Raw genomic sequence first — 13,262 nt, forward strand, 5'->3', positions numbered from 1 at the left:
GATTTGTTTAGAAATCTTTTGTGGAAATCTCAAATTTATTTCGTAACTGGTCTTACAATGAGAAGTAATGTTTGGGTGTTGTTTCAGCATTGTTCTGGTTAAAGCTTTTCAAGACAGACGTGCAGTATAAAGGTTTTACAGACTTTATTAAGAATTATAAATTCTGATTTGATAAAACTGTGATCTACAATTAGATCGGTTAGACCTATTTTCGAACATGTTTTTGCAGGTAGACTTTTTGATAGAACCTAACATAATACATAATATGGAAAGAAACAAGGAAAAAAGAGAAACAAAATAAGCACATAAAAAACTAAGAGAATTGTTAAGAGAAGAGTATTTGAGAGGCCTGGAGGAAGATGGGAAAGGGGTCAAATTGGGTGGGAGAGGGGGCAAATGGTGGCACTAGGTGTTAGGGAGAGAGGAATTTGGATGATATCTATTATAAATAAACAGCCGAGGCATTGATGAGATTGTCTTACAAGGATTAGACCAACAATCCTGATGGACACTGAAGAGGTGACCACATGGGAGGGACTTTTGTTTATGTATGCGCCTAGATGTGGAATTGTGTTTGTGTGGCTTGTAGCATAATGGCATGTGTCATATGCCTACATCATGACAACCTCCCTGTGCTGGGAGCTGTTTTCAGGTCACAGGGAGGTCAAAGGGCAGTGGCGAGGGCATGAATGCCACACAGATCCAATCTGCATTACTATCAGACGTTCTTGGTCAGTATGTGTGAAATTCACTTTAATTTATTTCATTCCTTCCATATTAGATATTTCAGCAGTCATACTTATGTATGCTGATATAAAAATGATAGACAACACAGTATTTGTAACTTTTTCTGGCATTAGCTTATTGTATGTATGAAGTTGTGATTTTATGTATAACGTTTGATCCCGGGAGGGTTATTGTTACTTTTTTTTTTAAAAAACTCTCAAATCTATGACAAATTTTGCTTAATCAATCTAAGAAAAAATGAAAGGGAAAAAATATATATCTAAGCTAATTACTCATTACCAGAACATTAATCAGCTACAAGTCTAACAAATAATTAGTAGTTATTTTCATCAGAAAAAGCAAAGAATGATTTCTTTCAGCGTACCTAAATGCAAAACAAACACAAGTTGGACCATGCAGCATGGTCCTGAAAGGTGAGGTAGCAAACTCCTGTGAATATGTGTAGAGTCATTTGGTCGTTCAAAGTTTTATGCAAGTCTGTGTTTTACAGTGTATATTACAACAAGACCGCTAATTCTTTCAGGGTCAAGAAGAGGCCAGGGTTAAATGCTGTGACAAGGGAGGTTAACGTTGACTAGCTGCCATCTGAACTAATGGTTGAATGCTGAAGGGGAGAAGAGAGGTTACCAGTTTGTTTAAATCACTGTGTGTTGTGTTAAACAGTCTTCCCTTTCTTGTTTGTGCTCACCCTCCATAACCCCCTCCTTTCCTACTGTCCTTATATTATTAAAGGTTGCCTCTGTGCTTAAGTAAGGCAAAGCAGATGGCCTTTTTCATAAATCATGCTTAAAAGATGATTATAGGCATCGCCACCCACTGTTCTCCCCTTGACATACAGTACTGTAGTACTCACAGTTTTCCTCATGGCCTGCTAGTTGCAATGTGTTTTTAGAAAGACAAAGCTAAATTGATTTTTTTTAGTGACATGGGGAAATGAACACCACAGTTTTATTACAGAAAGTGGCAAAATGTCAACAAAGATGGCAAAACAGATAAAATTCACTGCTACCGCTTCCCTCTCCTCCATCATCAGCATTACACCCATCCTTGTAATGTTGCTTATCATGCCACAAAGTTTTTTAGAACAGCACTTTAAATATATAGCATTTGGGGTAGAAGGAAAAGTGATGGCAAATGGGTAAATGAGGGTTACGTTTGCATGTACGTGTTGGATTATGTCTTTGCTGTTGCACTATTCCTTGATGTATGCACCATGTCAGGCAGTCATTGTCTCCTGGGTAAAGAATTATAGTTCAAATACCTAGCATCTCTCCCCTGGTGCTCCAAATGCTTGCCTTTGAAGTTTTTATAATCCATCTGTCATCTACGAGCAGGGAGGGCACATGTTCTGTACCACTCAATTACCAAATTCTTTTTTTGCCAACTACAATAAAACAGGAAACAAATAATATGGGCGACCCTGAAAAAAGGGATGGGGGGGGGGGATAGAAAGAGTGAGAAAGAGACAGAGGAAGGAATTGCTTGAAATCCTGTGTTCCTGACTTTCTCACGCACTTGATTGTGTCCCCTCACTGCCTCTCATAACAGGAGAACAAAGCCTGTTTGTTGTGGGTGGAATGCCTAAAATGCTTCCTACTGTTACAATTATGAAGAATTTGATTGAATGTGTATTGTTTCAAGGGTTTGATGATTTTGATCATTTTTTATAGTGACTTTGATTGTTATTCTGCTTCCCCGTGAGAAATAATAACGAGTCGTCTAATCAAATTTCATTTGATACAAACATTTAATTTCTTTAAAGAGCTGGTCAATGCTGTGAATGGCGATGAGAAAATATGTGTTTTGATTATACAATATTCATTACGGTGGCCTAAACATGCATGCTGAATGACTTTTTGTCATGAGCTGGATGGAGTGTCTGATGAATTTTTGCTGCAGTTCTTGGTGTTAAAATTGTCTTTAATTGGTAAGCACATTGTTGTGCATCCCTTTAAAGTCACACTGAGGCACCAAAAATACTTCAGAATGCTGTCCGAAAAATAAAAACAGCAGCAGTTCCAAATTATGGCTCTGTAACATATTTCATTTACATTCGCCACAGGCCCCTTTCAAGGCGTCTACCTTTTAATTCTTTTTCATATTTAACACTCGATGCAACACATTAAAAGCCTCAAATCTCTGTGTCTGTACCCTCATTTACATTGAAATACCCCACCAGCCCCAACGTTCTCATCCTCACTGGGAAGAAGATGAAAATATTGTTTTGAGAAAGTCACAAAGAAAATGGACTTTTTATTTGTTTGCTTCTGAAACTTCAAATATCCTGCCATAATTGTTTCATACATGTTATATATCTTCATTTGGGGGGGAATGGGGAAGATGAAGAATACGTCGGCTTCTTTCTTCCTGAATAAAAGGCAGCAGAACCCATTTGGTTGGGTGATCCACTGCTGGCCCTCTCGCACTCATCGCTGAAATAATACTCCCTCTAATGACTCCCGCATATTCTGAAATCTCCCCTTTGAAATTGGTCTTGGCAGATTATTTGCAGGTACTTGAGTTGCATCTGTTTGCAATTTTGCAAATGTGGAAGACTTTAATACTGGGCAGGGGAGGTTAGCAGAGAAGAGGCTATTTTAATCCTTGAGATAACACTGGTTGTAAGTGGGAAAGGGCCCGTGCGATAACCTGCACTTTAAGCCACATGTTGGCTTGTCTTTACTCTTGTGACAATAAGTTAATGCATACCATTCTTAATTTTTTTTCTTTTCTTATCACTGTTTTATAGCTTTATGTTTTAGGGACCAGGGCCCTTTGCGTGGTTGCAGGTAATTCAATTGCAGATTAGTGTAGAAGCAGGAGAAGAGTTAAGTGTGAACTCAAGTCAAACTAGATAATATAAAAAAAGTATATGTTGTTTGACAGTGTTATACAGTTCATGGCATTATTATGTTCTATTTTAAGTAAATTTAGAATTTTCCTGAAAAAAAAGCAACCATTGTCAGACATTATATTTAGTTCTATTAGTGTGACAAATAATTAAGATCTCAAATTTCTGGATGTCCAAGAGTTTGTCACTGATTTTTATTGTCCAGTATAAAATGCAGTGATTAGGAAAGCTACAGCTGAGCTAAAATAATTGTGACTTTGGTTCCTATTATAACTACCATGTGGCGAGCAGCTGACCAGCTTAAGTCTCACACTTTTTTACACCCCTCTCTCCTTCCCTCCCCCCTTTAAAACTGTAATAAGGTGCCCTATTGTCCTATGGCAAGGAGCACAGCCGAGCCCACCCAGCTGACTCTAATTGTATAGGTGGTTACAATTACATTAATTACATATTTCATCAACACTGTTTATCCAGCCGCATGTTAGATGAAGAAGCCAAACTTTTCACTCCGTCTTTTGTTTTTGGATTCCTTGTTTTTTTACCCCCCTATTACCCCAACCCGTCTCTCTCTCTCTTGTCCTGACTTTCCTTTTCTCTTTTCTTTTTAGTGGTTGTTTTATTAGGAACAAGGAGAGGGGAGGTGCCAGAGAAGGAATTATGCTGAAAGTGTATGCCTTGCAACTTTCCCCCTCCCTTTTGGAAATGTTTATTTGAACAGTAAGCTCATGATTTGAATATTTGTAATCCATGCTTAAATTTACAGGCCAGATGAACTTTTTGGCACAGAATGGCAACCATAAGTAGGATTTTGAGAAAAGCTTTACAAAATTTTAAGCCATGTGCAAGGCTTATATAATTTAGAGGGTGTGTGTTTGAGAGAGGGGGGGCACAAATAAAACAGGGACTTTCATATTTACTTTAAACATGCAGAAAAATAGGACATGTGCACATATATATATTGCACTGCTTTGGTGCAACAACTTACCAAGTTGCTGTCTGAATGTTTCCTACTTCAGATTGAAATAGCCCTAGAGGTCGAAGCATATATGAGTGTACTCCATGTTGAATTGTGTTCCTGGGGATGCCACGCATGTTCTAGCTGGGAAATAGGTGTCTGAGTGATAAAGAAAAAGAGAGAAAGGTCACTGAGACAGGCAGAAGGAAATGGCAGACTTTCTTAAATTATGCTAATCAGTCCATATGGGCTTGGCCCTCTCTCCCAAGTCAGCCTGCTGTAATTCAGATGTACTGAGAACCTGGAATTAAATGTGTCACTGTGAGGCGTGTGTGCTCTTGTACATGTGCGCATGTGTCCGCAAGCCTCTGTTTGTCTTGCATCTCCTTCTGCATGTATGCACAGGGGTGTTTAAGGGTTAAGTAGAACCAAATTAGTCAATGGGAGAACTAACAGCAGCAGCAGCAGCAGCTTTCTGTGTGGCTACTTCTTGGTGAATGTCAAGATGATTTAGCTGCTCTTATGTGCAGCATCTGTCTCTGAGCAGCAGTCCTCCAATCACTACTCTGTGCTGTCTGTTTTGTGGCCCTTCATGCAACAAATGAATACCAAATGTACAACGAGCAACATAACTGCATCGTTAAAGATTACAGCTTCAAGTATGAAGAAGCTGAAGCCCCAAAACCCTGTGAGGTACCATTAGTTTAATAAGGTCTGATGGAGAAAGTACTTTATCATGAAACAGCTTCTGCATTTATCTGCTTGGTGGCATTCTCAATACTATTCTTCACATTTAGAAGTTTCCATATGGGCTCTTGACTTTGTCAGCAACAATATTACATACTGTGTGCAATTAAAAGCATTGAGCTTTAACTTGTACATACAACAGTTGATCAATGTTGCTAGATATCATTTCTTTCCACAGGCATGCAGAATAATAATTTTACCTAAAAATATTTATTACAAGATTGGCAAAATGATAATTTAAATCAGGAATGATCTGATCAAGAAACATAATGACTTTATGAACCTGGCCAAGAAGCCGTGATGAGTGTGTCCGGTGAGATCTTTTTTCCCTCTGAAGGGTGCATGCATATTCTTACGTGTGTGTGTGCATGTACATGTGGGTGGGTGTGAGTGTGTGTTTGTCTGTGTGTGCAAGATCACCAGTTGGGCTAACAGATGAATCATGGCTCAGCCACTGGCCCTCGTAGTCCTTGGCAGTTAGTGGTGTGAAAAAGCCTTCTCTTTGAGGGCATTATATAGATTAATGTGCTGTGCCTCCGGCAGAGACACACACACACACCTTGCCAAGGAGGGATCTTGACTGCTTGTGTGTTTAAGGGAATGTGTACGGAGGAGAATCAAAGGAATAAAGCTGCACTGGATCGTTGAGTTTAAGTGTGTGTATAAATGTGTCCATGTGTACATACTTCAGATAACGCAGATATGTTGAAAAGTTGATCATAGAAATTCTGTTCTGAATAACCCATTTGTGTTACATTAATAGAAATGATACAGTATAATGCCTAAAATAATTCACCTGTGGCTTGGATATGGTCATATCTGATAACTTTACATGCAACAAAGAAATGCAGATACGTCCACAGACATCATCTTCTATCATTTCAGTGACTAAATGTACATTAGATGAATAAGAAAAAAAGATGAAAATACTTTATTTTTGAGAATCCAAGGTGATAAAGCCTGTTAAATTTCCAAGCACACAGTTTCACACACAAGCATGTGGGAGATCATCCAGCGACAGCTCTCTATCAAGGTATTTACATGTGAGTAAGGAGGGTGTTTATGAGGCCCAGGTATCCTCTAACATAGTTACTAACATAGAACTCTTGTTCAGTCTTTCACCCATTTATTGCCCCTTGGCTGAATGAGCTCTTAGCCAACAGTGATAAGGGTGTAGTGGAGTTGATATACAGTTTCACAACAAATACACACAGATGTTAGAAGCAAATGCAAGGAAAGGTACAACACTGTTCTAGCTGACGTTAAAGTCAAAACCTTGTAGAAATAATAGAACACTTAAAATCTTTTATGCCTCTTTCTTTCTTATCTCATGTTTATTTTGGTCTTTAAAATAAATGTCATGATTTTTCATATATTGGATTTCTTTTTTATTCTCATTTCCTTCATTTTATCCCTTTGTTGAAAATGTGGGGAGAAACAACCTCATAATAATATTAACAGTTTCCGTTTAAGATTAGGCCCATCTATAATTCTGTGTACTGTATATACTGGTACCTGAAGTATTTTTTACCTTAATAACCTTGGGACTCATGACTCATATTCACTCATGCAATATACATTTATTTACATATATATTTGATTATGCGCATGTGATCTAATGCATTCATACTCATATGCAGTTTTCTCCAGCCAGTGGTCTAAATAACCTACTTTTGTCTGACAACGGCATCAAGACATGGAGGTGCACATATGCAGAAAGCTATTTGGAAAGGCCTCCTCGTAGCTGTCAGCTTTTATTATGCACTGAGGTGTCATGTTTGTTAGAAAGCTGAGTGCAGATGGCAGAGTGGAAGAAATGGATCACTAATTTTAACAATGATTAATGAACAGAGATGGAAAATGAATTACATCGGACTATTGGAGGCAAGGAATATTTTCTCTGAAAATGTTAACTTCGGCTGCCAGGCAGCCGGCCGTGTTGTGGGAGTATATTGAGGAGGGGGAGGAAATGTGTGTGTCTGTGTGCACTAAGGTGCAATTTTTCCCTCGCATCTTTTGTAGAATCAACACTTCACTGCTCTTGCCTATTACTTTGCCGCTCGCCTGCTTAAACACTGCCTTCTTTATACACATTGCCCACCCCCCCATCCACCACCCGTCTGTATTGCTTTACCAGTTAAGGTACACACTCTTTAATAAGGTAAACACATGAAAGGTTAGACTGTCTTAAAATGTTAGCCATTTTCATTACTCTGTAGTAAGCTTTATATCAAATCAGAGATGTAGCAGATTCAATCAAGTGTTAGTAGCTTTTGCAGTGGTATTTCTCTCTAGTTGAACCATAACCTCTCTATCACTGTGCATCTGCTTATGCATGTACTTTGTGAGATATTCTTATTAAATTAAATATTCTGTTTATTTAATTCTGCTAATGACAACATCAATAAAGTAGTGTATGTGAAAGTATTTTTCAATTTTCATAGCAAAACTGCCTTCATTTTTAATTGACTGATGGATGAACCAATTGACTTTAAGATGCCTCATTTATGACATTTTGTCAGCATATTCAGATAAGATCATTTTTGTCCCTACATCGGTATTATAATATCTAACCACAGCATGAAAATCAGACATTACATTTCTCGTGACCTCAGATCTGAGCAGAATGCCTTGTTTTTTCTCCCTCTTTCTATCATTTTCTTTCCTTGTATTAGACCCATACCATAGATTTTTGTCTGCTTGGTGAATCAGTGTTTAATAGGCATATGCAAAGTATTTTGAATTTAAATAATCTTCTGATGGGAAATACATAAAAACAGAAAAGGAAGCAGGTTCCAGCAGCATTATGTGTTTGTCTAAATGTGTATGTGTGTGAAATGGAGACAGAGAGAAAAATAAAAAGTGAAACAGGAAGAGATCTCAGGTTACGGCAGCATATGCAAAGCACTCAGAAAACATACACAATGCCTTTGGTGAACAAGGTAGTCAGTATGCCCTTGGGAGCCAATTTAGATTGTGACTTAAGGCAACATTGAGGATCCCTATGAGAGCATATATGCGTGTGTGTGTGTGTTTGTGCATGTGCTGTATGTGTGTTCACCGCATAAAAGTGTGAGTTTTACCTTTGACACTCCGTTGAAACAGTCGTAGTGGGGAAATCTGGGTGGCCCTCCTGCAGACCCTCCACATCTGTGTTCCTCCACTACCCCACTGTTGCAGGACAGAGCCAGCCTCTTCACGCCTGACTGGCTGTCCTCATTCAGAAAAGCTTGGAAAATGTGTCAAATCCTCATTAGGACTTTATTTGAGAGTACAAACTTTCAGCATTGATACTGCATTTTCATGTCCATGCATCACAAAAAACAGTGCAACTTACTAAAAAAAAAACAGACAGACAGTATTTATCGTAGCATGATTGAAAGATGACATTTGCAGTGCACAAGCAACACAGTATTGAGTGTTCAGTTTTAAAATTGAAGATAAATATACAAAACCAAGATCTTGCAGATTACCATCTGAGCAAACTTCAACAGATATAATCAAATGTATTAAATGTCACAAAAAAATTAAATGTCAATCAACTTATTCAACTGTGTTGAAAAGGACAAATTAACTAAAACAAAAAAAGGATTTCTTTTCTAGGTTTTCACCTAAGTCAAGCATAAAAACGTTTGTAGAGTTTAGAGAATATGTATTCCACAATTTTATAAAACAGGCTGAGACTTTTGTACACAAAGTCATTGTCAGTATGTCTCTGTGCTTGAATACCAATCATTAAGGGACAAAATGTAAGTGTTAATTTTTGTCGTAGCTCTATTTTTGACATTTCTAAAATACTTTAATATTGTTTATTAACTGGTTTATCCAACTCAGTATGAACAGGAAAATAGTATATTCATCTCTGTCTCTGGCTAAGATTGTGAGAAACTTGAGAATCATGACTGATGACCAGCTCTTCTTCCTTGACCATTATACATTCGACTTTCAGTCATTTTATTTAGCACCTTACAACACATAAACAAAAAAACAAACAAAAAAAACAAATCTGTCTCAGTATGCCCCCCAGAAAGGGGTTTAAGCCATGGTTTATCTTGCCTTGAGTAAAACAGTGCTCTTCTAACAGGTCTCCCAGCATGCACAGTGAAACCTTACAGGTGGCCCAGAATGGGGTGTCATCTCTGGTGTTTCATCAACCAAAAAGGGCATGCGTCACTCCGTTGCTCACTGACCTCCACTGGCTGCCCATAACCATCCAAGTCAAATTTAAGTCACTCATGCATGCCTACAGAGTAACTTCTGGGTCTGAACCCCGCTATTAACTCAATCATTCAAGCTTATGCTCCTCCTCAAGTACTGCTCTTTTCTCAGGAATATTGTCTCATTTTATATCCTTAAGCACAAGGCAGTTTTGGTCAGAAACAGGATCTGTACTTTTTTCTGTTCCGCCACTTTATACATTCAAGTGTGACCCCTCATCTTCAACTAGTTAGGACGGTATCAAATTTAACTGTGTGATAATAAGAACATTTTTTCAAGAGTATAGGATTGATATATACAAGAAAGCACAGTTCATACTTGTTTATTCATGAATGTGTAAATGACATCACGTCCTCATAGGAAGTCTTGAAAAAAATAGAGCTGTGAAGGGGTTTGTGGGGAAGGAGATCATCAGACAATTTTTAATGTGTATTTCTCTTCTGTCGCCAGTGTTGCAAACTTGTCAAGCTTCATATGCAGATGACTGTGAATTTCCTGGTGTGTGTGCTTTGTTTACAGGCTCTTGTCGTCCCACCTTCTGTGAAGCTGTCTGCGCTCTTCCTGACATCCGGCATTTGTTGGAGAGGTGGCAGTAACGCAGGTACAATCACACCCATTGATCAAGGGAGAGGGGAGGATATTAAAGGTGTCTGTCACATTTACCGACTTGTGCACTTATGTTTTGTTTTCATTTAAATCTAAATCTGGGGGAAGTCAGTTAACAATGCTCTTTTTAGGTTCGTTCCATACTTCTTTGTCACACTGTCAAGATATTTATGCTTCACCTGGTTGGTTCCCTTTCACTGTGTCTATGTGTGGGTCAGTCTAAAATTAAATCAAAGTTGTAGAAGGTTGTGAAATGCAATTAGGTAGATTATGTCAGTGTACAACCTTCCAGCCACAAACCCTGAAGGTTTCCTTAACAAAAAGAATAAATATATTCTTGTCTGCATGGGGAATGACTAGGGGAAGGCTGATTTGACAGCTGAATATCATTCAGGACAAAGAATGCACAGTAAACACTCAAAGGTAACAGTAGGTGAGAATGTTTTTATCTATAGGTATCAAGGTACAGATGTTTGCATCTCTGGCAGCAGACAGACAAAAAAGGAATTATTCATGAATTACATCAATTCTCTAGGAATATCTGGGATATTATATCATATCTGGGAGGACCCTAGTCAATAATGTGAGTTTTTTGTTTGCTATCTCAGACCAGAAAATGTTGGTAAGTAAATTAACTGTGCTTATATAGCTCTTTTCTAGTCTTGTTGCTTTTACAGTACAAGCTGCATTTACAGATTAACACACACACTCATAGAGCACTGCTTAGTCTATATAGTTTTTACAGGCTACACAGTGTTTTTCTTTCCTCTATCACACTCATTTACACACTGATGGATGCATCAGTGCCCATGGACACTTTGACATGTGGTCCGGGGAAGCCGAGAGTCAAATCACTGACCTTCCGACTGGCAGACAACTGTTCTTCCTTCTGAGCCTCAGGGATAAGGAATATATCACTGTTTCAAGTAATGCCAATTTAATCTTTACATGGTCAGATACAAAGTGGCTTCCTCTCCCCCTAATGCCAAGTCAAGTCAAGTTTATTTGTATAGCACATTTAATGAACAAAACAATTCAAAGTGCTTTACATAAAATTATGCATTACAGTGGGGAGTGGAAGAAGCATTAAAAACACATAAAAGAATATAAAGAGTTACAAATAAAATAATCAAAATTAATTGGAATGATTAAAAACAAGCAAAAGTCGAGATAATTTAAAAGATACGGTGCAGATTTCATGCATAGACACATGAGAAAAGAAATGTTTTTAACCTGGATTAAAAAATGTCTACATTTGGTGACAGTTTAATCTCCACTGGCAGTTTGTTCCACTTGTTTGCAGCATAACAGCTAAATGCTGCTTCTCCAAGTTTAGCCTGGACTCTAGACTGGAGTAGCTGATTTGAGTCCTTGGATCTAAGAGCTCTGCTGGGTTTATATTCTCTGAACATATCACAGATGTATTTTGGGCCTAAAACATTCAAGGATTTTTAAACCATCAGTTGGCTTTTAAAATCTATTCTGTGACTGCCAGTGTAAAGATTTTAAAACTGGTGTGACGTTTTCAGATCTCTTAGTCCTGGTTAAAACTCATCAGCGGCGTTCTGGATGAGCTGCAGATGTTTAATGCTCTTTTTTGGGAAGTCCAGTTAAAAGACCATTACAATAATCGAGTCTACTGGAGATGAATGCATAGATGAATTTCTCCTGGTCTTTTTGGGAGAGAAAACCTTTATTTCTATTGATGTTTCTGGGTTCGTAAAATGCTGCCTTGGTGACAGCTTTGATGTGGCTGCTGAAAGTCAGATCTGAGTCTATCGACACTCCAAGGTTACGAACTTGGTCAGTGATTGTAAGGGCCCGAGATATCTCAAGATATTTACCAATGCTGACCCTCTTCTCTTTGCTACCAAACAGAATAATCTCAATTTTGTCTTCATTTAATTGTAGAAAATTTTCTCTCATCCAGGTGTTTATTTCCTCCAGACACTGACACAGTACATCTGCGTACGTCTTCTACAAAACAAGCAAAAACCTATAGCAAACATATAAATGGAAGTTAAGTTTATGTTTTTCCTATTTTCATTGTTTAAATTCATGTTTTCTTATTGCCAACTTCTCATTGTGAGTCAAAAACACTAATCAAAACCAAGCTATCATCACTGACAGTTAAATACTACTTGGCAAATCTGTAATGGGTATTCGGGAAATTGTGTTTTATTTGTCTTCCACTTGCTCCTCCCCAAATGGTCACTGGCTACAAAAAAATAAATGACAAAAAAACTCCCCAAAACAACAACAATGCAATGTCCAAATGGCAAAGTCTAAAACAATCTAATTGATAGGCTGCTACATCCAACTTTTTTTTACAGTCTATGACCTCATCCAGCTTCTATTGTCTGTTGTCCCTTCTTTCCTGTCCTCGCAAACCCCATCTGGTCGACGCAAATGGCCACCATCCCCAAATCTGGTTCTGCCAGAGGTAGCTGGGCTACTTTCTTTAAATTGCCTCTGTATGTATGAATTTGACTATTTTTTTAAAGAACGTAAAGAATTAGATTTGATTGGATAAAGATTTTATTACAGTGAATTGGATTCTAATTGGCTTGACTTGGATTGTATCTTTAAAGTGCTCTGAGATGATAAATAAAACTGAATTGAACTGAATTGTGTAGACTAAACAAGCCTAAAGACAGTATATGTACTGCCTGCACAGAATAAAATCTGATCAATTTAATGGCCATGTTCTTGTATCCTCTCTTTCTGGATAATGCTAATCACCTGACATATTTGAATGCATGTTGGAAAGGGCTATGCAACACAGAATGCATTTGGCACCAGTCTCTTCAATACATGTTGACACTCACACATGCACATGCACAGTCTGTCAAAAATCCACATCTCTGTAATTCCCTCTCTATGTAGCTTAAGGAGACAATTAGCAAACAGAGGTGACATGGTAAACAGGTGCAAGCCATTATTGCTGGAACTGGATAAGCGTGGCCACCCCATCTCTCACAGTGATGGGTTTGAATAGCACGTGTGTTTGTATGTATCCATGGCCATATGACAAGTCATAGCATGTGTTTGCTTTTTTGAAGGTAGAAAGCTTCAGCCTATCCGGTTGTCTGTAATCAGCATGTTATCATCATCTTCATCATCGTCCTTTTTGTTGTG

The 13,262-nt window shown here is 38.1% G+C and overlaps 1 protein-coding gene across 2 annotated transcripts in view; it reads left to right on the top strand.

Moving 5' to 3' along the window:
• znf536 (zinc finger protein 536) overlaps positions 1 to 13,262 on the top strand; it is a 189,328-nt gene that overhangs the window by 12,546 nt on the left and 163,520 nt on the right. For both annotated transcript variants that reach the window (XM_072380978.1, XM_072380979.1), the window contains exon 2: positions 10,038 to 10,119. The gene's annotated coding sequence lies outside the window, so the exon portion shown is untranslated. The remainder of the gene's footprint in view (positions 1 to 10,037; positions 10,120 to 13,262) is intronic.

Source organism: Leuresthes tenuis, unplaced genomic scaffold (genome assembly GCF_036924035.1).
Source record: "Leuresthes tenuis unplaced genomic scaffold, fLeuTen1.0.hap1 SCAF_2, whole genome shotgun sequence".
Classification (NCBI taxonomy): Eukaryota; Metazoa; Chordata; class Actinopteri; order Atheriniformes; family Atherinopsidae; genus Leuresthes; species Leuresthes tenuis.